The sequence below is a fragment of the Pantherophis guttatus genome, chromosome 5, assembly GCF_059756535.1.
Source record: "Pantherophis guttatus breed Tessera chromosome 5, ASM5975653v1, whole genome shotgun sequence".
Lineage (NCBI taxonomy): Eukaryota > Metazoa > Chordata > Lepidosauria > Squamata > Colubridae > Pantherophis > Pantherophis guttatus.
Window position 1 is genome coordinate 27,574,715 of NC_142067.1, and position 23,179 is coordinate 27,597,893.

General features: G+C 36.6%; 1 protein-coding gene across 3 annotated transcripts in view; it reads left to right on the plus strand.

The window, feature by feature from the left end:
* Positions 1–8,276: 8,276 nt before the first annotated feature.
* Positions 8,277–23,179, plus strand: part of B4GALT4 (beta-1,4-galactosyltransferase 4) — a 36,219-nt gene continuing 21,316 nt past the window's right edge. The window contains exon 1 of one of the 3 annotated variants that reach the window (XM_034411457.3): positions 8,277–8,474. The gene's annotated coding sequence lies outside the window, so the exon portion shown is untranslated. Of the gene's footprint in view, positions 8,475–8,645; positions 8,825–23,179 lie in introns of those variants that run through there. The other 2 variants (XR_015734402.1, XM_034411452.2) reach the window with 2 other exon arrangements.

A 23,179-nucleotide genomic window follows, 5' to 3' on the forward strand; every position in this document is an offset into this window, starting at 1 on the left:
CCAAAATAACAAGACCTCCCTGAAAATAAGGCCAAGCGCTTATTTCAGGGTTCAAAAAAATATAAGACAGGGTCTTATTTTTGGGGAAACACAGTAATTATGGCCATAAAAGAGATTTATTTGTGGTTTGTATGTTTTAGGGATGTGTAGTAGAGAAAAGCAGGTCAGGAAGATGTTGCTGGTTTAGACAATTGCTCTGCTCTATGGAGGTTGGAATAGGTCAGGCATAGGACATACACTAAATAGCTGTAATGCAAGCATGTGTCTGAGGCAGATGCTACGAAGTTTGTAAATACAGGCATTGGTCACACTTACTTTTTCATCACTGTTGTAACTGAATGGGGGCTGTCCAAGGCAGTCACCAAATGAGAACTACAATGCTTCAGTAGATGGTAATAGTTATAATTTAAAACAGAGGTATTTTAAACTTACAGGGTTTATTTTGATATATCCTAAAATCTGGAGGTAACAATGAAACATTAGCTTTTAATATAACATGGAGTTAGGTCAGAACTGAATTTGCAGACCTTTAACACAAAACTACCTTCTTATTCCTTGTTCTGTCTTGAACTTTAAACTCTGGAAACTAAACTGTAGAAAGGCAATGAATTATACTAAACCTCCAAGGATAATATCCAAAGCTCATAGATTCATCCTTTACTACTCTTCATTACTCTTCTTGTACTTTAAAAAGAAAACTTTTTTTAATGAACTCTTAAACAGGAAATACGAGATTTTTGTCAGAGACTATTAGATTATTGATCATAAAAGGCCACAATACCCAGCAGGTCCAGCTAAAAGATAAACTGTGCTGATCAAATGAGAAACACAGAAACCCTAGATGGCAGTAATAGGAATTGGTCCAAATCTAATGGATTACACTAGATTGGGAAAGAAAGAATTGAACATTCATTTTGAGAGAAAGGGGAACTAATTCATTTTATAATAAAAATATTGTTTGCTTATGTACCTAGGAGTGGGAGACTCTATTGCTTTTCCTATTTATGCAGTCATTACAGAAATGTGGTATATATTCTAAAAAGGCACTTAGAGTTTGGGAGAATGGTTCAGTTTACTCATTTCTGTCTCATCTTTCTTCATAGATGGGATAATTTATCACAGAAATCCTGTAGTATAGGAATGATCTAAGCCACCCAATGAAGTTAATGGGTAATGAACGATTTAAATCCAAAATTGTTTCCTAAAAGTTCAGCCATGGTGTTATCCAAATTATGCTTTCGGTATCAGTATTGCGTTTAGTTTCATGTTTTTATTGTTAAGTACTGCAAACCTACCTGCAACTTATTGCAAACCAGAATTAGTAGCCCTAATGCAATATATCTCTGCTACTATATGCCCGAAAAAGCACCCCAATTCATAGCCATTGCTGTTCCTTCCATATATATATATATATATATATATATATATATATATATATATATATATATATATATATATATATATATATGATCTGAATGAATGAAATAGCCTTATTAAATACTTTGTTCCCTTTAGTTGTTTGAGCAGTGTATAAACTACTGTATGTAAAGAACAAAGTATTTAATAAGGCTATTTCATTCATTCAGATCTTGGATGTCTTCTGCTTGTGTTCCCTTTATTTTTTGAGCAGTATATATAGACTGCAGGCATTGAAAGAGGTCTATTGTAGCCACTAATTCTCTAAGTTACCATTCAGTAAAGTTGTACAAAGTATTATTTAGAGAATGCTAGAGGATCAAAGAGTTTCTGTGTTGCTTGAAATTCTTTCTATTCTTTTAAATTAGTTTAGTTCCTATTTAGTTTATTTTTTTAATGCAGGGAATCACTGACTTGAATTTATATGTGCTGCTAAATCACAATTTGCTGAAGTTCACACAATTGGTTGGGTTCACACAAATGTTAAGCAAAAATGAACAAACCAGAATATAGCTGATTATGATATATGAACCTAGTCATTGTCTATTTCATTCTGACATTATTTCCTTTACAAAATTGCACATTTCTAAGTTTTGGTGTCTCTGTTCAAAGAGATTAAGTAACAGTACATCTTGGTTTTTTTGGTTAATGCATATAAATTTAGGTTCATGGAAAATAACTAACATTCGATAGGTGATGATTAAAATATGAAATATTTAATTCAGTTCAATTTCATTTTGTGGAAGTCAGCTCTTCTAATCAACTTTACCTATTAGCTGAAGATTTTGCATATACATTTGATTATAAATGCTCATGTCCCTCTCTCTACTTTGGAGAATTGCTAAAATAAATAGATTAAAAACAATATTATTGGATTAAACTGATATTAGTTGCAAAACATTCTGTTATGAATGATAAAATGACAAAATTATACTTGTAAACTTGCAGCAAACAGGAATATTACTTCTATGATAATAGAGGTAAACAGTTTAAATAGCTAAATATTCAATACATTACTGTCAATGAACTAACATTAAAATTTGCTTAATTTTGAAGCTTTGTCTATGAACCTATGCAAATATTATAATTTGATGCAAACTGTTCATTATCTTAATGTCTGTTATTCAGAGGCTGCAATTGTATATCCTAGGAAGCCTTGCTCAATGGCACTTAATGGAGAATTATTCAAGATTGCACTGTTGACCTAAATAGCTATACTTATTAAATCACAAGGATGATGCTTAAAATTTAATTAATGGGAAATGCATTTTTGGATCTTTGCAACTATCTTTTCTTGTACATTTTATAATATTTGTTAACTATTTTGTGCTGGAAAAAAGGCAACATTATTAGAACTCTCATTCCTCAATTTATCTTCCACAAATCTCCAGTTGTTTATATTTCTATAAGTGTTTTAATTAGGAAGAAAAGTTAAAGTCTCTAAATAATGCTTATTTTCTGATCCTTGTAGTTCTGTTGACTATAAAATTAGGGCATGCCTTCTCCCAGTTTTACTCTGGCAGGTCTCTCTCCAAATTGACATCAAATAGTAGTGGAAATCATTATTCAAATCCATTAGCACCACCTAGTGTTTGATCTATAACATCATGCATGTGGTTTGGTAAGATTTAACCAACCCTCTTACCAATTACTTAGCGAGCAAGATCACACTATATCTTTTATTATGTTATTCATGATATGAGCATAGCAATCATACTGCTACAAATATATATGTTGAATATATATATATATATATATGCTGCATTGAAGTGATACTATGATTCCTCTTAAAACTCATAGAAGTTATGCTGAGTTAGAACAAAGTCCCCAAATGAATATGCTGTGCTACTGAGCACAGATCTGGTAATGTTAGATATTAAGCATCTTTAACTTGGTCTAAAGATGTAGTGTCTAAGGTGCTGGTCTAGAAACCAGGAGACTGTGCATTCTAATCCTACCATAAGCATGAAAGCCAGTTACGTGACTTTGGATCAGTCACTCCCATCTCACAGGTTGTTGTGGGGAAAATAGGAGGAGAAGGAAGGAATATTAGGTATATTCTCCATGTTGAGTTACTTATAAAGTAATAATGGTGGGATAAAAGTGACAAAATCATCATCAATCAATTGCAAAAGGCAGCTTTACATTGCAGCTTACATCCTGCAATGATAGCTTTAACACCATTAAACATCAACATCTTTCAGATCCTTGGGAAGTATTCAATGGGTGAATGAGAATTCTCAATCCAATCTAAACATCTGTCTGGCTGTGAGACGAATCAAAATAAAAAAGTACATTCAAAGGGATTTCTGCTGTATATCTTGTTACAATCAATAGCAGTACATTATTTCAGACAATTGCCAAGTTAGGCATTTTGCATATTGTGCAAGTTTTGCATATTACTTCTAAATATTTGTGGTGACAGTCAAAGTGTATCCTTTTATGTAAGAATACAGTGGTTTATGCAAGAGCCAGGGTGGCATAGTGATTAGAATGCAATATTGCAGGCTAACTTTGGTGACTGCCAGCAGTTTGATCCTGACTGATTCAATGTTGACTCAGCCTTCCATCTTTCTGACGTCACTAAAATGAGGACTTAGAATGTTGGGGGCAATATCAGGGGTGCTATTCAGCAGGTTCTGACAGGTTCTGGAGAACCGGTAGCAGAAATTATGAGTAGTTCAGAGAACCAGCAAATACTGGCCCTAGAGTGGGGTGGGAATGAAGATTTTGCAATATCCTTCACCCAGGAGTGGGGAAGGAATGGAGATTTTGCAGTATCCTTCCCCTGCCACACCAACCAAGCACATCACACCCACTAAGCCACGCCCACAGAGTTTGATTTCCAACATTGGGCAATATGCTGATACTGTAAACTGTTTAGAAAGAGCTGTAAACAGTGGTGGGATTCAAATTTTTTTACTACCAGTTCTGTGGGTGTGGCTTGGTGGGCATGGCAGGGGAAGGATAGTGTAAAATCTCCATTCCCACCCCACTCAAGGGGAAGCATACTGTAAAATCTCCATTCCCTCCTTACTCCAGGAGGTTACTGCAAAATCCCCATTTCCTCCGGATCAGCTGGGGCTCGGGAGGCAGAGAATAGATGGGGGCGAGGCCCGTCAGAGGTGGTATTTACCGGTTCTCCAAACTACTAAAAATTTCCACTACCAGTTCTCCAGAACTGGTCAGAACCTGCTGAATACCACCTCTGGTTGTAAAGTACTATGAAATGGTATATATGTCTAAATGCTCTTGCTCTTGCTAATGCTACCAAAAACAAAATAAAGTATTATTGAGTGTAATCAAAAATACTATCTGAAGTTTCTACAATTTTAATTATTTTTTTCATATGTTTGTTGTGTTTATCTATTTAATAAGAAATGCTATTAACAGTGCTGAGCAGACTTTAATAGATCACAATTTTCTGAATTCAGATTAAAAATTAAAAGTGTTATTCTTTGATTATGATTTAATATAATGTATGTACAAAAGTGACACATAACAATTTTATGAAAAGAGAAAGGGAAAAACCAATTCTTCCTGATTTGACTGTATCAGCAAAATGCATGGATAAACCACAAGGTGGTAGCAAACTGCTACATGTTGCTTTATATTTTTTATTTTAAAGGAAACATACTTTAATTTAATGGCCTTTAAAACATGTTTAAATGCTTACATATCGAAGTCTTTATTTGGAATTTTATTGGAATTCTTCCTCCCATGAACATGCTTTATCTGCAGATAGATCAAGTCACTATTTGTTTTTATTCAACAAAAAAATTCATACTGAGGCAGGAGCTTTAACAAAGTAAGGATTTTTAAACTTGTAGGATAAAAGTAGTACTTACTACAGCTACTTTGAAAAATGTCAACAAACAGTACTGCCTCTATTTTATACAGAAGTACACAGCTCACTGTTTTTACTCAAAGCAGTTAGAATTGCATTAATTTTATATACATTAGAACTAAGACCTTATAAAGCCAGTATAACTTGTGGAAAAAACCAACCTTAGTGTTCAGATAGCAAAAGACATTTTGAAAATACTGTAATGAACATAAGAAGTTGATGAGAAATCTAGGGAATTGAGAAAGGAATATAATATTATATAGGAAGCCTGGAATGGTGAAATTGTTGCAAAAAACCTAAAACTCACAATTAGTTGAGGTTAATGAACAATGTTATGAATAAAAAGGATGTTGTTAGATATATTCAAAATAATTTGAAAAGAACCACTACCCAAGGTTTATTTATTTAGCATATGGCATATCATACATGGACTAGCAACATATATTAATATTTCACTTAGATTAGTAAAACATAATAAAATATAAATGTGAAGGGATGTGAAACAATTCACCTCCTCATTAGTTTCACACTGGATAGTGTGACAGTGTGAACTAAATGAACTACTGGCAGCCAGACTACTCTGTAGAGTTTCCTGGCTCTCAAAATATATGGCAACAAAAATGAAAACTACACCAGGTGTTCAATAATGTTAGAAAAATGCAAAGAATAACAAAGAAAAGATTGGCCTTCTCTAAGAAAATATGTATGTTCTTTCAGGAAACTGTGAACACTAGTATGAACCAGCTGAAATTAAACATGGTCAGAGAATATCCATTTACTTTCATTGTGTTAAATCTCTAGGCCCATGTGAATTTCATCTGGAGACATTGGAAAAAGTAGTCTGTGGTCTGATCTGGTCTGGTCTTCTTTTCTGGAAATCCCAGAGAAAAGATGAAGTCCCAGACAACAGGAAGACAAATGTCACTATTTTCAAAAAGGAGAATCCGAGGCACTGTAAACCACTTAGTTTACAGCTAATACTCAGGAAGGTTCCAGAGCCAATCATAAACAGATCAGTTCATAACTGCCTACAAAAAAGTATATTATCTCAGCATGGATTTGTCATGAACAAGTTTGTTGGGAAAACCTTACTTTTTGATTGGCAATGTCTTTACATTACTGAGGAAATGCTGTCAATATATTAGGTCCTGATCTCTGCAAAACATTTGAAAAAGTCCCACAACCAGTGGTGGGTTGCCCCCGGTTTGGACTGGTTCAAAAGAACTGGTAGTAAAACCAGCAGAAAGCTCCTCCCACTGACCCAGACGTCATCAAGAAGTTTCTTGCATGCGCAGAAGTTTCCGTGCATGTGCAGAAGTGTACATGCCCTCCCATTGCAAACCAGTAGTAAAGGTAAGTAGAACCCACCCCTGCCCAGAACATTAAGTTGATTAAGTGTGAACTGGATTACATGATTGTTTTTATGCAGCTAATCCCCAAATCCTATTCATTAGTAATTTTCATCAAACTGGAATAAGGAATCATACAATCTAGTGTGCCACAAGATTTGGATTTCCATGACATATGTAATGTAACAGGAAGAAATGCAAAGTTTTTTTTTACTTAGGAAACAATTCAAATGAACAATTCAAATAAGATATACCTGGTTTAGTAATTGGCAAGAGGAGGTCAAAGAAGGGAGGGAATAATTAAATCACTCTTTTGCCAATGTGGCATAGCTCCACTCCTTTTATACACACATGACATCATACATATGCATGAAAAGGGCAAAACTTGCACTGGAGCAACACGACATAGCTTTGTCATTAGAAAGTGCTGAATCCCACAGATCTCACTGCAAACAATAGTGATTGATTGCAAACTAATATGAGTCAGCAGTGAAATTTGGCTCCTAAAAAGGCAATTGCAGCTTAAACTATCAACAAAAGTATTGTCTCCAAATTTAGAAGAAGTAACAGTAGACCCCTTTATTTTGTAAAACCCACTTCAAGGAATCTATTCACTTCCTGACACTGCAGTTTTAAAAAGTTTTGGAGAAAACTAGACAATTCAGAGAAAGGATAAAAAACAAAATTGTTAACGTCGTTGTTCAAAACTAGTGAAGGCAGCATGCCAGGCAGACTTGGCACAAAAGGTTAATTAGAATATAAAGGAGAAGAACATAAATCTGATGGATAAATGAATGGGGAATGCTCATCTTGACATAAGCATTCTTAACCTGAAAGGACACAGCACAGATATCCTTTCTCTTTTCTCTGTCATTTCAGAATAAAGGGCACATAATAATGGATTTACATTACAGGGAGACTAATTCTATTTGAATGTAAGAAACAAGAAACTTTGTAACTGAACAGTTTGACTTTGACAGCAAAAGTGGCAGGCTTTCTTCAATGGAATACATTCAGAGGGTAGAGAACTGCCTAATGGGGAATGTATGCAAAGAAATTTTGTTATCAGCTCCCTGGATTGCAATATTGGGCTTTATATTGTTTTCTGTTTTTAATCTTTATTTCTGTTGTGCTCCACCCAGAGCTTACTGCTGTGGTGCTATATACAAGCGTAATCAACAAATAAATATGATTTGTTCACTGAATAGCAGGTCGAAGACCCTTTCCAACTGTTATTGCAGCCATAAGATTTGTGAGCTTTTAAATTCTCCAGAATTTTTAAATCCAGAGCAAGAAATAGAATAGAATAAAATAGAATAGAATAGAATATATTTTTTTATTGGCCAAGTATGATTGGACACACAAGGAATTTGTCTTTGGTGCATATGCTCTCAGTGTACATAAAAGATACGTTCATCAAGAATCATAAGGTACAACACTTAATGATAATCATAGAGTACAAATAAGCAATCAGATCATATTAGGGAGCAGTCAATATAAATCGTAAGGATACAAGTGGAGTAAGGATACAATATAAATGGAGGAAACAAGGCGGATCAGTCTTTTGGTTTTGCGATTGAAAACTAAACCTAAATCTGAGAGGCGGTTTGGGGACTTGAGTGAAAGACAAAACAACCATTTGAGATATGCAATAGTCCCTTCCTGCACCGCCCGATATTCAGTTGCCGAACTCTAAAGACGGTTTCACTCTTAATTACAGTCAATTTTGACGGGAGCCTCATCAGCCTCAGGTGGCGCTTTCCTATGATTATATTTTACGCCAAGAAGCAACGGGACGGCGGAGGCTTTCGAAACGAGCGGCTCTGAACACAGCATGGAAAGCGTGTGTCCCACGAATGAAGGTCATGACCATTTCTTAATGTTAATTAAAGGCACAGGTAGCTTTCATGCCATGCTGCGAGGAATACCTCCTAGGGAGAGAGATACCGAAGAGGGAAAGAGACGCGTCGAACAGAAAGCGGTGGGCTGGAGAGAGAGAGAGAATTATCTATTGCCAGGCCCCGTTTCTAGGCAACCACAGCGGCGGGACCAAGAACCGTGACGCTCTACTTGCAGGGAAGAACCTCTATGGTTGCTAAAAGTGGCCGTTCTGCCTTCCTCTCCGTGGTTGGTGGGGCGTTCGGCTGACAACCCGGGGCTTAGGAGGGGGCGATAGAACGGGAAGGAGCGCTTGGTCCAGCAACGCGTAAGCGTGAGTACCGAGCAAGCAAGGGAGGAGGAGGAGGAGGAGGAGGAGAAATGCTTGGTTTCGGTTGCTTAACACTTAACTCGGTTTCCTCTCGGACCCGTGTGGACTTCTCAAGAAATATCGTGTTGTAATGGGATGTTAGGAATGTTGCTTGGGAGAGGAATCCTCAGAATAGAATAGAAGAGAGTAGAATACTTTATTTGGCCAAATGTGATTAGACACACAAATAATTTGTCTTCGGTTCAGAAGCTCTCACTGTACATGCAAAACAACAGAATCATCATACTAATACCAATAAGAGGGGTAGTAAATAAGATAAGGATAAATGGCAATATTACAGCCATGCTACGTGGATAAATATACATAGTAGACATTAGAAAAATATAATGTGAATCGACTACAGCTGCAGCCCTTGATCCGTTTTTTTTCCTCCGGAATAAACCTGATTCAATTAAAAGGGACGTCGGAATAGTCGTGCATGAGGTCGTATGGCAAGGCTACCCCTTCATGCTTTTCTTTGTGGGAAGGCTACTGAACAGATGTACTTACTCCTGAATATGAGTGCATTGAAAATCAATTTTCATGCACGTCGATCTGGAAGTGAATTCGCGGAGAGAGGTGGGATTTGGTTCTGAGAGCGCAGAACTAGAGTATAAAGCTTTGTTGTTTTCAGTTAAGATGTGTGACAAGTGCCAGGCAAAAGCCATGAAATGAAACGGAAGAAATACCTCCCCCTACTTCCACTACATTTCAGCAACTCATTCTGTGAGCTATTACCAGATAATTAAGTGCCAGTTTTTAAATGCCCAATTTAAGAGGAATATGTTGTCAGCTATTTAGTGTTGTAATGGGCATCACACTGGTTCCCAATAAAACAAAATGGGGGTAAGGAGTTATCCTTTTAATATTGCACAGAACAGACTCTTCTACTTTTTCTCTTGTCATAAATATATATATGTTGTAAGAAAAAAGTTTCTAAAGTTTTTTTTAAAAAATAAAATGCATGTTTCTGGAGTTTTGCAGAAGTTAAAATGGCTCAAAGAAAAAGAAGATGAACTTTCTATGATATGAGGCATTTAGGGACTGAAGTGAGAGATACTTTTTTTAAAAAATCACCCCAGGTGACTTTGTTAAATGCTCGATTCTGTTTGGTTTTATTCTTGGGAGTCTGTATAAGAAAAGTAGTTTTTATATATACCATACATTTGAGGAATACATGAACACACCACAGAGACTCACATTGGGGGAAATGTGCATGAATCTCTTCAATTTCACCAGGCTGTTCATATATGATTACTGATAATATGCATTTCTGTTTTGAATATAGTAAATGATGAGTAATCACATCAGTTGCATCATTTATAGCTCATTTGATCCTGTTTGACTCTTTCCTTCAATGTGACAAGTTAAAGCTCTCTGAGATCATTATTTTAGTTTGCTGCTCCTGTTAATAAGCCAGGATTGGTAAACAATAATTTTGATGTATAGTCCTAGTAGGAAAGGGAGCATTATACTAGGACTCTGAGAGGGTTGCTAGGAATTGTATTTTGGTGACATTTGGAACAGTACAAATGGTTACATCTACACTTATTAAATCATTTTTGGTTTTTTAGCTTTTGAAGAGCAACCAGGGTGTATGCTCATGTACAATTGTATGTGAATGTGGCCTCTTGTTATTTGACTTTTTTAATAGTATTGGGTTTATTCTTTCTGCAATTAAATGTACCTAAACACAATCATGTTAGAATCATAGGAAAAAAATATTTAAATTTATAAGCCATGCTGGATATTTTAAGATAGAAAGCTATCTCTTTTTTAAGGGGATGGAGGTTATCTTTAAGTTGGTCTCTATTTCAGGTGAGAGCCTAGAAAACCCGTGCAGTTTTCTTCACACCATTTTCAGAAGTGGTTACTTCTTCCTAGGGCTGAGGGAAATGGGCCAAAGTTGCCCAACTAATGTGGATCAAGGTAGGACTAGAATTAATAGTCGTCTTGTTTCTAGCAATAGCACTTAGACTTATATACCGCTTCACAGTGCTTTACAGCCCTCTCTAAGCAGTTTACAGAGTCAGCCTCTTGCCCCCAACAATCTGGGTCCTCATTTTACCTTGGAAAGATGGAATGCTGAGTCAACCTTGAGCCTGGTGAGATTTGAACTGGCAAATTGCAGGTAGCCGGCAGGCAGCAGAAGGAGCCTGCAGTACTGCACACTAACCACTGCGCCAACATGACTCATATCTGGATATTTTTATCCATTACACCAAACTGGCTCTCAGTAGATTAGTCTTTTTAATATTTGCAAAATTTTACTGTCAGTAATGTCTCCCCTTTTTCAATTGTTTTATTATTTCAGTAATAAAAGGTCTAGATAGGTGTTTATTAAATATAGTTCCGGTAGGACTAAACATAATCCCAATAATTGATACTTCAGAAAGTTCATGGTAAAAAAAGATACATTTAATAATTGCATTTATAGAGTTACTAGATCTGTATTACAAAAATAACTGTTAAGTAATGGCAAAGAGATGCAATCCCCAACTTTTTCCTGCCAATAAGTGATCATCAAGATTTTTTACAACTGTCATTTGCAATCCTATCCTATAAAAAGTAACAGCATTGCAATTTGTAGGACAGATAGAGAATTGTGTAAATTGCAGTTACACAATTCTCTATCTGTCCTACAAATTGGAATGCTGTTACTTTTTAAAATTCAGTATTCTGCTTAGTTCTTTTTCTAATTTTCTTTTTGAAATCTAAAAATTATGCTGCTCATCTTTTCTTCCTGTTTATTTTTATGGTTGATGACAAACTGCTGGTTAATATTAAATAACTTGGAAGATTATGGCTCTTTTAAAATGAAAAATAGATGAATCATAAAAACTCAGAAAAAAATTAACACTGAATATGAATATATATGTATATGTTCATATATACATATATACATACGTATATGAGAGAGAGAGGGAGAGAAAATAAGCATATGTAGAAATGTACTTTTTCTAAGGAAGAAAGTAAAATTTCAGGTAAGTAATTTCAGGTAAGTAATGACAATAACATTTTGATTTTCCACAGTAATTAGGGAGAGAGAACATCCATTAAAGCCACAGCTGAATTAAATCCAAATGTACATAATAACCATATATTTTAAATATTTATTTAAGTTTTACTGAGCTGCTCTAGAGCTCTAGAATCAACAGCAAGAACCTGTTGTGGAAGGTTAAGTGAGCTGTGTTTGGGTAACAAGACATACTTGCATTTATATTAGCATTTCTGTTTTGTTGGGTTCATCTGCCACAGAGTAGTATGGAGCCCTTAAGTCTATATTAGAAACATGATCATAACAAGTAACTATACTGGAGCTTGCAAGGGGCCATATGAAATGAAGGGACTTTAGCTGGTAAATGATGGGACTTAATTCCCGAAACAGCTTATAATTACAGTATTGGTGATCGTGCTTAATTGCCAAGATACCTTACAAGTTTTATTTTAATGTTGTGTTCATGTAGCATATAAAATAGAAACATTCATTTGACAGAAATGCATATTTCATCATCTTCACATTGTGTGTTGCGCTTCAACTAACTGTGTGGAGTAAAAATGGCTTAATATGTTGAATATAAAATGAAAGTTTGGGTTTATTGCTACTCCAATTATAATCATCTTCTTGTTCGAAATTGCAAGGCAAAATTCTTTTGAGATGTTTGTGTAAAACATTTTGCTTTTATTCTGTACATTACATGCCAAGACAGCCAGTGAGTTCTAATTCTGTCTTAGGCATGGGTGATCATTGGGAGCCATTCTCTCTCAGAAGGAAGTAGATTATGGCAAACCACTTAAGAAAAATCCTTGCCAAGAAAATTACAGGGAGTGGTCCAGGCAGTTGCCATAAGTCATATCTGACTTAAAGGCAATGAATGAATGAATGAATAAATGCCAGCCATATGCCTGCTATATTATCTGCAAATAACATTATGAGAGGTTTTTTTTTTTTTTTTTTTAAATTTGATTTATATGCCGCCCTTCTCCGAAGACTCAGGGTGGCTTACAATGTGCTCAGCAATAGCCTTCATCCTTTTGTATATTTATACAAAGTCAGCTTATTGCCCCCACAAACTGGGTCCTCATTTCACCTACCTTAGAAAGGATGGAAGGTTATCATATATAATATACAAGGCAAAAATGATGCTCTTAAGAGGTTGAAAGAGAGGACAGCTGGTATGATTACATATCTTAAGCGGGAGTCCAAATCCTGTGGAAGCGCTTATTGAGTTCTGGCCAAATAATTTGCAGTATGATCAAAGGGAGAAATTATGAAATATGTATAGAATAAGTCATATTAAATATACTGAGTTTAATTTTAAAAACATATTTAAATTCAACAAAGCAATATTTATTTTTACTTTTCATTGGCTCTTCTGGCCTGCTGTTCTTTTTGGAAAGGACTCTTGGTTTGAAAAAGTTGCAATCTGCTAGTTGAAATTACTGAAGGGGAAGTAATCTTTCAGATAGTAGCAATCTAATCAGGAGAATTTAAATTTCTGAATGGCAATATTTATGCACAAATGCAATTAAATAAGACCTCTATCTGACTCTTAATTTCTCTGTCAACAAACCTTATAACAGAAAGAATCTTAGGCTGTATTTTTTAAATCTGTGTCACAATCTGATCATACTTTCCAAATAGAAACATGCCAGATAAATAGGAAGAATTGGAGGATAGGGAAAAGTCTATACAAAAATTGAATACAAATAACTATGATTACTTAACTGCTCAGGTAAATTTTGCCCAGATAGAGATATGCATATGTTTTTTAGCTAACTAAAACTTAATTGGTTTATTTTACAGATAGCAAGTTGGGATGAAAATCCAGCTCCTGTTTTATTTACTAGTAGTTTTTACCGTTCAATTTCAGGACAGATAATGTGATCAGTTTGAGGCACAGATTGTTCTGTTTTAATATTATGTGCTGTTTGAGAGCAGCATTTCTTTTTTTAAAAAAAATTGCACTCTGAATGTTTTCCACTATCTTTATTTTTTTAAAGATATAGCTGAAGTATATTTATATGCAAATTCTGCCATAAAGGATCCTTTCTGTCCTCATGGGATCTCTCTGTACTTCCAGCTATTTCTGCTTTATTTTTAGTACAACTGAGCTCACTTCTCTGACATATTTAAAATGTGATTAAGCTTGACGCAGCGAAGTTGCTTTACCTGTTCCTTTCAGACAACTATGCTTAATAGAGCCTGTAATGTTTTAACCTGTTTAATATTAACAGAACAACTTGCTCCTTAAGGACATACATTACACTTCCTTTAGTTTGAAGTGATTAATGTATTTACTTATGACTTACTTATAACAGCTAATTATGATGTTTATGACCTTTCTTGCCACAGTTGTTTAGTGAATGATTGCAGGTGGTAGGATAGTAACATGGTTGTTAAGTGAATTCCTGCCTGGACTACTGCAATGCTCTCTACATGGGGCTCCCCTGGGGGTGCACCCGGAAGCTCCAGTTGGTCCAGAATGCGGCCGCGCGGGGGATTATGGGAGCGATGGGGCGCTCCCATGTGACACCTCTCCTGCGTGAGCTGCACTGGCTTCCTGTGGTCTTCCGGGTGCGCTTCAAGGTGTTGGTGACCACTTTTAAAGCGCACCATGGCTTAGGGCAGGGGTATCTACGAGACCGCCTTCTGCTGCCAATAGCCTCCCACCGGCCAGTTCGCTCTCACAGAGAGGGCCTCCTTAGGGTGCCGTCGGCCAAACAATGTCGGCTGGCGACCCCCAGGGGGAGAGCATTCTCTGTGGTGGCACCTGCCCTCTGGAACAATCTACCCCCAGAGATACGCACGATACCAGACCTCCGGATTTTTCGTCGGGCCCTGAAAACACATCTATTTCATCTAGCCGGGCTGGCTTGATCCCATCCTTGCGGTTTTAATTTGTAATTGATTTTAATTGGGTTGTTTTAAATTGATGGCCAAAATTATTTAATGTCTTTTAAACTGCTTTTAAATTTTATATGTTGTGTTTTACCGTGGCTGTTCACCACCCTGAGTCCTGTTGGAGAAGGGCGGTATACAAATTAAATAAATAATAATAATAATAATCTGACTTCCTCATTGATTTTACTTCTCAGTAGGTCACAAAAGGTAATCAGATGATCAGTCAGAAATAGATGCCAGTTGCCAAGCATCCAAACTTTGATCATGTGACCACAGGGGTGCTGCAATGGTGTGGAAAAAAAATCATAAGACAGTACTGTCACCCTTGAATTCAGTGCCATTATAACGTTGAACAGTCACTAAACAAATGATTTTTTGCAATAACTGTTCCATGAGTGGGAGAGACTGTTTTGGATGGAAACTTGCTAGTTTGGTCCTAAAATGTACATGCATGTCTTCAAATATGCATAAGATATGCATGTTCCACACAAGGGCAAGAAGAAAAAAAGACAATAATATAACTGGTAGTGGTACAGAGATGGCTATGGGAAATAGAGAAAGGAAAGGGCTAAGAATAGTGAAGATATGGGCAGAATGCTGTCACCCTTGAATTCAAAGATGGCATGTCCAACTAGCCCACCATCTCCTTGCCCTGGGTGAACCAGCTGGATATTCCTATCTACCAGTAAGAGTTCTCAGAAATATGTCCCAGGATAACCAAAATCATTCACAATTTCAACCATCAGAAATCTAAAAAAGGACCAGACCGTCATGATCCTATCCACAAAGGCCAAACCACGGTTATTATAGATGGAGCATAGTATTTACAAAAGCAAAATGAATACCAGAAGCCAAAGAAGCTTACATCCCAACAAACACTAACAGAATACAAAAGCTAGACAACCAAATAAAGAGAACTCTCAGTGACTTCAGTAAGAAAGGCCAAGTTACCAAAGAAGAACAGTGGTGGATGAGATCCAGCCAACTCATCCTCCCATACTTTTTTTTAATAAAAAAAGCTTGGGCACCCCACGAGAGGAAGCAAACACTCCATCAACACTTCACTACAGTGGCTTCAAATAGTCAGAAATGTGACTATAGATGAGAATGAAATCATGGCCTCATTTGATGTCACAGCCCTGTTCACATCCATAGATCCGGAAGTAGCCAAAGAATTTATGACCACATTGCTCCAGAGCACATCTGACTTAACCAAATACACGAAGATAGAAACACCCAGGGTTATGGATCTCCTAAACCTCTGCCTAATCATATACTTCCAATTTTATGTACAAATTAAAGGTACACCTATGGAATCACCCTTTTCAGGGCTTATAGTGGAGGTCATCATGCAAGTCTAGAAGCCATAGCACTTCCAAAAATACAACCGAAAATATGGGTCAGATATGTGGATGACATCTTTACCGTAATAGAAGACCAATTAGAGAACACTCGTAGAACTATCAACCACATTTTCAAAGGAATTCACTTTACCAGAGAAGAAGAAAACAACTCACTACCCTTCCTGGACATCCTGATCAGTAGAGACCACAATGGCAAACTAGAAACACACATGTACAGAAAAACCACTCGCACCAACCAAATGCTTCACTATCAAAGCAATAACCTAACCAACCATTAGAGAAGCTAAGTAAAAACTTCATTTAGACGAGCACAAACTCATTGTAGCAACCCTGGAAACAGAAAAAAGAAACAGAGGAACATTCAACATATGCAACAAAATGGATAGCCACACAATGTTATCAAAAAGTGCCTGCCTACTCAATAGAGCACAACTAAAAAAAAAACAAAACAAAAACCTAAAAAAAAACCACTTCCCACCAACATACTACTACAACTACATAAAGATCTTCAAAACATCCTAAGCAAACAAAAAGATCCAGAAGCCCCAGGAAAAAGAAAATACCCCGGACTCATCTACATCATACAGTGACTGCAACAAACACCATGTAGGACTAACAGGCAGAAGACTAGCAGAACTCATCTCTGAAAACCAACCAAGAGTCAGAAGATATGATGGAAACTTTTTAATTTCACAACATATAGACAGATTTAACCATAAGTCCAATAGTTTCAATTGGGAAACTGTGACCATCCTAGACCAAGCCAAGTCCAAAAATACTAGGGAATTTCTAGAAGCCTGGCACTTTGACAAATTAGCCATCAATAGACACATAGACATAAACAATATCTATAGATTATGCAAAACAGACAATCAACAAGAGCCTTGGTGGCGCAGCAGACTAAAGTGCTGTTAAATAGCACCAGCTGCCTGCAATTACTGCAAGTTCAAATCTCACCAGGATCAAGGTTGACTCAGCCTTCCATCCTTTCGAGGTAGGTAAAATGAGGACCCGGATTGTGGGGGCAATAAGCTGACATTGTATAAAAAAGAACACCGCTTAGGGGGTGCCGAAAGCCCTACTAAGCAGGTATATACAAAAATATGAAGGCTGTTGCTTAATGCATTGTAAGCCGCCCTGAGTCTCTGGAGAAGGGCGGCATATAAATTGAACCAATAAATAAATAAATAAATAAGACAGAAGGGGAACAAAAAGACCCAAGCAATTCCCAGTCCTTATTGGCACTGATAATGTTACTTAGTTTGGGTAATGAAATGTCTACAAGAAAACAACCAAGCTCAGAGAGCACCAAGGACCCCTCATTTCAACCTTGAGCTACAAATATTCTCCTGACTCGTATTTGTGACGGTTGCAGTATCCCAGGGTCATATGATCACCTTTTGTGACCTTCTGACAAGCAAAGTCAGTGGGAAAGCCAAATTCACTTAACAAACATGTTACTAACTTAATAACTGCAATGTTCATTTAGCAACTATGGCAAGAAAGGCTGTAAAATGGGACAAAATTCACTAAATAAATGTCTCACTTAGCAACAGCAATATTGGACTCAATTGTGATGATACGTCGAGGAATACCTGTATTGGAACTCTGAAGTGCCTGGAACAGTTTCACTGAAGTTTGAAACCATAATGTACTTGAAACTTTTTCCATTTCCCAGTTTCATTGCGTGTTTTTCTGGAATGCAGTTCCATAAAACTTAATAGTTTTGACAAATTGGTGTTTGCCAAACATAACACCATCACAGCTGCAGAAGTCTTATTTTTTAAAAAAATATATTTCCAAAAAACGTTCCTCTAGAACTCTGGTGAATTATTCAGGAACTTTTTGGAAACCTGAGATAGTTGCTTTTGCCTGCATACCCTTTCATGAATTCCTTTGTTTCTTAATAGAGAGGTAGATGTTGGAATTACTAACATTGACTTTCAGCTGGATGAGAGATGTTTCGGGTAATTTAATGTTCACTCCTGGATACGTTTAGTATTAACCCACATTGTTAACACATTTCAAGATTGTCTCTGACTGTGGATCAGAGCTTTGGAAATGGTTTTGTGATATTGTCCAAACTAGTAAGGTAAAGGTAAAGGTTCCCCTTGCACATTTGTGCTATTCGTTCCTGACTCTAGGGGATGGTGCTCATCTCCGTTTCAAAGCCGAAGAGCCAGCGCTATCTGAAGATGTCTCCATAGTCATGTGGCTGGTGACTAAACACCAAAGGCGCACGGAATGCTGTTATCTTCCCACCAAAGGTGGTCCCTATTTTGCTATTTGCATTTTTTACGTGCTTTCGAACAGCTAGGTTGGCAGAAGCTGGGACAAGTAACAGGAACTCACCCTGTTACACAGCACTAGGGATTCGAACTGCTGAACTGCCGACTTTTCGATCGACAAGCTCAGCGTCTTAGTCACTGAGCCACCGCGTCCTTATTAGTAGGCATTACTTTTATATGGAAGATATGTCTGTAGAATCTCAGAAATTCCCAGCAGCAAGGAAAGCCTTAACTTATGAGATTGATAATGTCAGGGCTGTGAGGCCCAAATCACTCCCTATATTTAATGGCATAGTCTTAATATTGAATATTGAGAAATAAATGGCCACTTCAGAGAATATCTATTCTAAAAAATAATTCTTACAGTTTATCTTATTAATTAATATTAGCTTATGTCTCCAGAGCTCTCCTGCTTAAAAAAAAAAATATTTACTGAGTTTTAAATGCTAAAGCATGTCCTGTGTGAATAGACCACTAAGTGTCAGTGAAGCAAATGACAGGTTTATCTTATCAAGCCGATATAGATCCTTGCTTTTTTCTGTTATGGTTCTCAGCGCGTGCACAAACACACACACACACATTATGGCCAGAATGCTGAGAAATTTCTTAATTACTTGCATTGCGAAATTGACTTCTCTTAATGCTGATCCAGCAGTATTCTGCAGCTTTCTCACTTTAAGGCTTATTTAACTTGATTGCGAAATTTCAGTTCCCTAAGTTATATTAATGTTATTTATAGTCTAAGATAAACTCTTAGTTACACATTGCACATAATCAGGAAGATAATCACAAGGAAATGAAAGAACAATTAATTGTCATGAACAATTAAACTAAATTAAATAATCTTTAACATAAATTAATGATTATTTAGATTTTCATTATAGCTGGTATATTCAAAGCTGATGTACTGTTTTCTCACTGTTGTGCCATGAAATCTAAGGTTCTTATATAGAATAGAATAGAATTCTTTATTGGCCAAGTGTGATTGGACACACAAGGAATTTGTCTTTGATGCATATACTCTCAGTGTACATAAAAAGAGAAGATACATTCATCAAGAATCATAAGGTATAACGCTTAATGATAGTCATAGAGTACAAATAAGCAATCATCATACTAGGAAACTATATAAATCGTAAGGATACAAGCAACAAAGTTACAGACGCAGTCATAAGTGGGAGGAGATGGGTGATAGGAACGATGAGAAGATTAATAGTAGTAATGTAGACTTAGTAAATAGTTTGACAAGTGTTGTGGGAATTAGTTGTTTAGCAGAGTGATGGCGTTCGGGAAAAAACTGTTCTTGTGTCTAGTTGTTCTGGTGTGCAGTGCTCTATAGCTTCATTTTGAGGGTAGGAGTTGAAACAATTTATGTCCAGGATGCAAGGACACAAGGAAATATTTTTGACTCCTGCAGTATACAGGTCCTCAATGGTTGGTAGTAATTGTTTTTTCTGCTGTTCTAATTATCCTCTGAAGTCTTTGTTTGTCTTGTTGGGCTGCAGAACCAAACCAGACAGTTATAGAAGTGCAGATGACAGACTCAATAATTCCTCTGTAGAACTGGGTCAGCAGCTCCTTGGGCAGTGTGAGCTCCCTGGTGCAGAAATAACATTCTTTCTTGTGCTTGATGATGTTTTTGATGTTAGGTGTCCATTTTAGGTCTTGAGTTATGATAGAATCTAGAAATTTGAAGATCTCTACTGTTGATACTATGTTGTCTAGTATTGTAAGAGGTGGTAGTATGGGAGGGTTTCTCCTAAAGTCTACCACCAATTTCTACGGTTTTGAGTATGTTCAGTTCCAGATTGTTACGGTCACACCACGAGGCTAGTTGCTCAACTTCCCATCTGTATGCGGATTCATCGTCGTCTCTAATGAAACCAATCACTGTTGTATCATCTGCAAACTTCAGTAGTTTAACAGATATAAACAGTAGTTTATATCTTGAACTTTGCACATTTTACATTTCCCTGGGAAAAATGTATATTCGTTTAATTACCTGTCAACTTTTGTTAATTACCTATTAATCTTTGAGAAATATTTATTATATAAACTGGAATAGCTTTCCCCCACTTGGTATTTTTTTTTTTTAGTAATATTGCCTTGACCATACTGATTCATAATGCAGGAAGTGAAGCCCAACAAATGTAAAGGCCAGTAAGTTGGGAAAAAAATGGTCTAGCCAGTCACTAGAACGTGTGTTACTACATATTCAGCAGCTTTGGACAATTGATGAGTGTTTGAGAAACCAACCTGAGCATGCTGTTCATGAGCGAAAACCCTGAAAACTCAACAATTCTGACTTCTTAGACCTCAATAGAAGCTGCGTGTCAGTGTAATTAATTAAATCTTGTGCTTTCCCATATTTTTTTGGTTGCACATAGAGTAATTCTGAAGTAACTTCCTTTTTTTCTACTTAGCTGAGATACATAGCTGCATTCCTCAAAGCTGTGTAAAGTTTTCCTATCTATTTGTCATTAAAGTTAAAGTACGTGTGCCTCTGGCTTTGCACCTTCTTGATACTTTCTTGTTCCCGAGACTCAGCTGTGAAATTGGAAGTTGCAAGCCTTTCACTCTTTGTACGTGGCTTTAATAAGGTCATTTCTGCACCTTCAGTATTGCACTTCTCTGACTATCTTGTTGGTACTGGATGGAGCCATACCTGCAAGAATCACTAATTGATACCGAAACAAGAAGCAAAAGTTATGTTACCTGATCATCCTGGAATAATGTCCACTGGTAGCCCATGTTTAATAACCCCAACCGGAACCGGGATTTCTATTGCTAAATAGTTATGATGTGAAACCATATGACTGTACCACTTAGTTTTCTAATCCTGATTGTGGTCATTAGGCCAGAATCTCACACTTCTCCTACCCACTACTTGTTGCCTCTACTTCAACTCCCCTCACTCACAACCCTCTGCAATCTCTTTGTCTTTTTGGCCACCCTGGACCACTGCACTCCCACTGCTCTTATCATTCCCTGCTGTCCCTTAGCTGACTTCTGCTATCTTCTTCCTCTTGCTGCTGATGAGGTGTGCCCATCTGGTCCTATATTAAGAAACTGCTGACCACACATGGCCTTCCTGAACTACCGTTTGTTCTGCATGGTCATAGCTTTGAGTGGTCCCTGAACAAATGGTCATTAAGTGAGGATTACCTGCATTGCAAATCTATCCCAATTTTTAGATCTTGGAAATCTAGAATGGGTTAATGTAGTTTTATTTTTAAATATACATTAAAACAGGAATCTGATTCATATGTACTGCATCACATTCTATCAACCAGACCTCACTTTTATACGTAGAAAGCAATGATGTTACTTGCTGTTTTAAAGCTTACAAATTGCTTTAAGGAAATAGGATGAAAACATTGAAGCTTTGGTTCACAGTTCTTTTGCTTCAGTTTGGCAGAATATAGCAGTGCGGCTATGATTATACAAGTGGCAGTAATTTGAAGAGTTGGCCATAAACCAAGGTGCTCGAAATTAAAAACCGGTGTTTTTGAACAGGAGCCCAGTAAATAATATTTTGAAACTATCTCTGCTTTGTGTATCAGTTTAAAATACCTGTTTTTCAGCTGAAGATATTGTTTTGTATTGCCCATGAATCTGAATTTTCTGATCATGCAGTTCACAGACCATTTTATTGTAAAATATAGGAACATTTGAATTTTTTTAATTTGAAATCAGACTCTGGAACAACAGGGCTAAATGCATAGGGGGGGAAAAAGTTTAGAGAACTCAGTACTCATTTTCCAGAAGTCCTCTGGGTCTACATATCTCATTTTATACCGCCATAGTGGATGGTTGGAGAGTCCTTAATTCTGTCGCTTATCTTCAAGAACTTCCTGCCATAGGGAGAGGTAGTTCTCAGTGTACCACTTGCCTTCGAGGAAACATCTCACCTGGCCTTCTCCCTGCTAATGCAGGTGTGACTGAGATATGGGATTTTGGTATGCTGAGTTTTTTTCTGACACATAAAAAAAAGAAAAAGAAATGTATAGTGCCACTTCATTATTGATTTTATTTAAAAAAGGAAAGGAGAATATAGAACCCCTTTTTAGATAGTCACATGCATTTTACCATTCAGTAGCAAAAGAGAAATAAAATATAGAATTGTTCAAATCACAGATTGCATCTCAAAAAGTTGGTCCTTCGATGTAGGAAGAAAATTTAAAGTTTCCAAACCACAGGGGTTTGTCTGCTCCTTGTAGAAGCAATTGGGCCATAAAGTTTCAAGTTTGTTTGTTTGTTTGTTTGTTTGTTTGTTTGTTTGTTTGTTTGTTTATTTATTTATTTTATTAGATTTTTATACCGCCCTTCTCCTACTGGACTCAGTTGCAAAAACAAGGAGGAGTTGTTGACAAAACATAGAGCCAATAAATATCAGAGCCAAAATGTTAGAATTAAACACATACACCGTCAAAAACAATTAGTTTTATTCAATATTTTGCAGTAAATTTATTACTATTTTTTAGGATAAATTGATGCATGAAGCTAGAGTCTGCATGCTTTTTTCCCCATCTTTTTGTAAATTGTAACCTTTTATGAGTGATTCAGGAATGCTATACTGTACCTGTGAACCAAGAAAATTTAGAATTTGCTGTGTTATAGAATAAGAAAGAACATTCTTTTCTTGTAGTTCAGGTATTTCACCAACCTTTTGCATTCTGTAGGCCGTTTGGATATGTGAACTTTACTTCCCTGAATTCTTAGCAATTGTCATACAGCTGAGGTGTATCCTCATTGCAGAAGA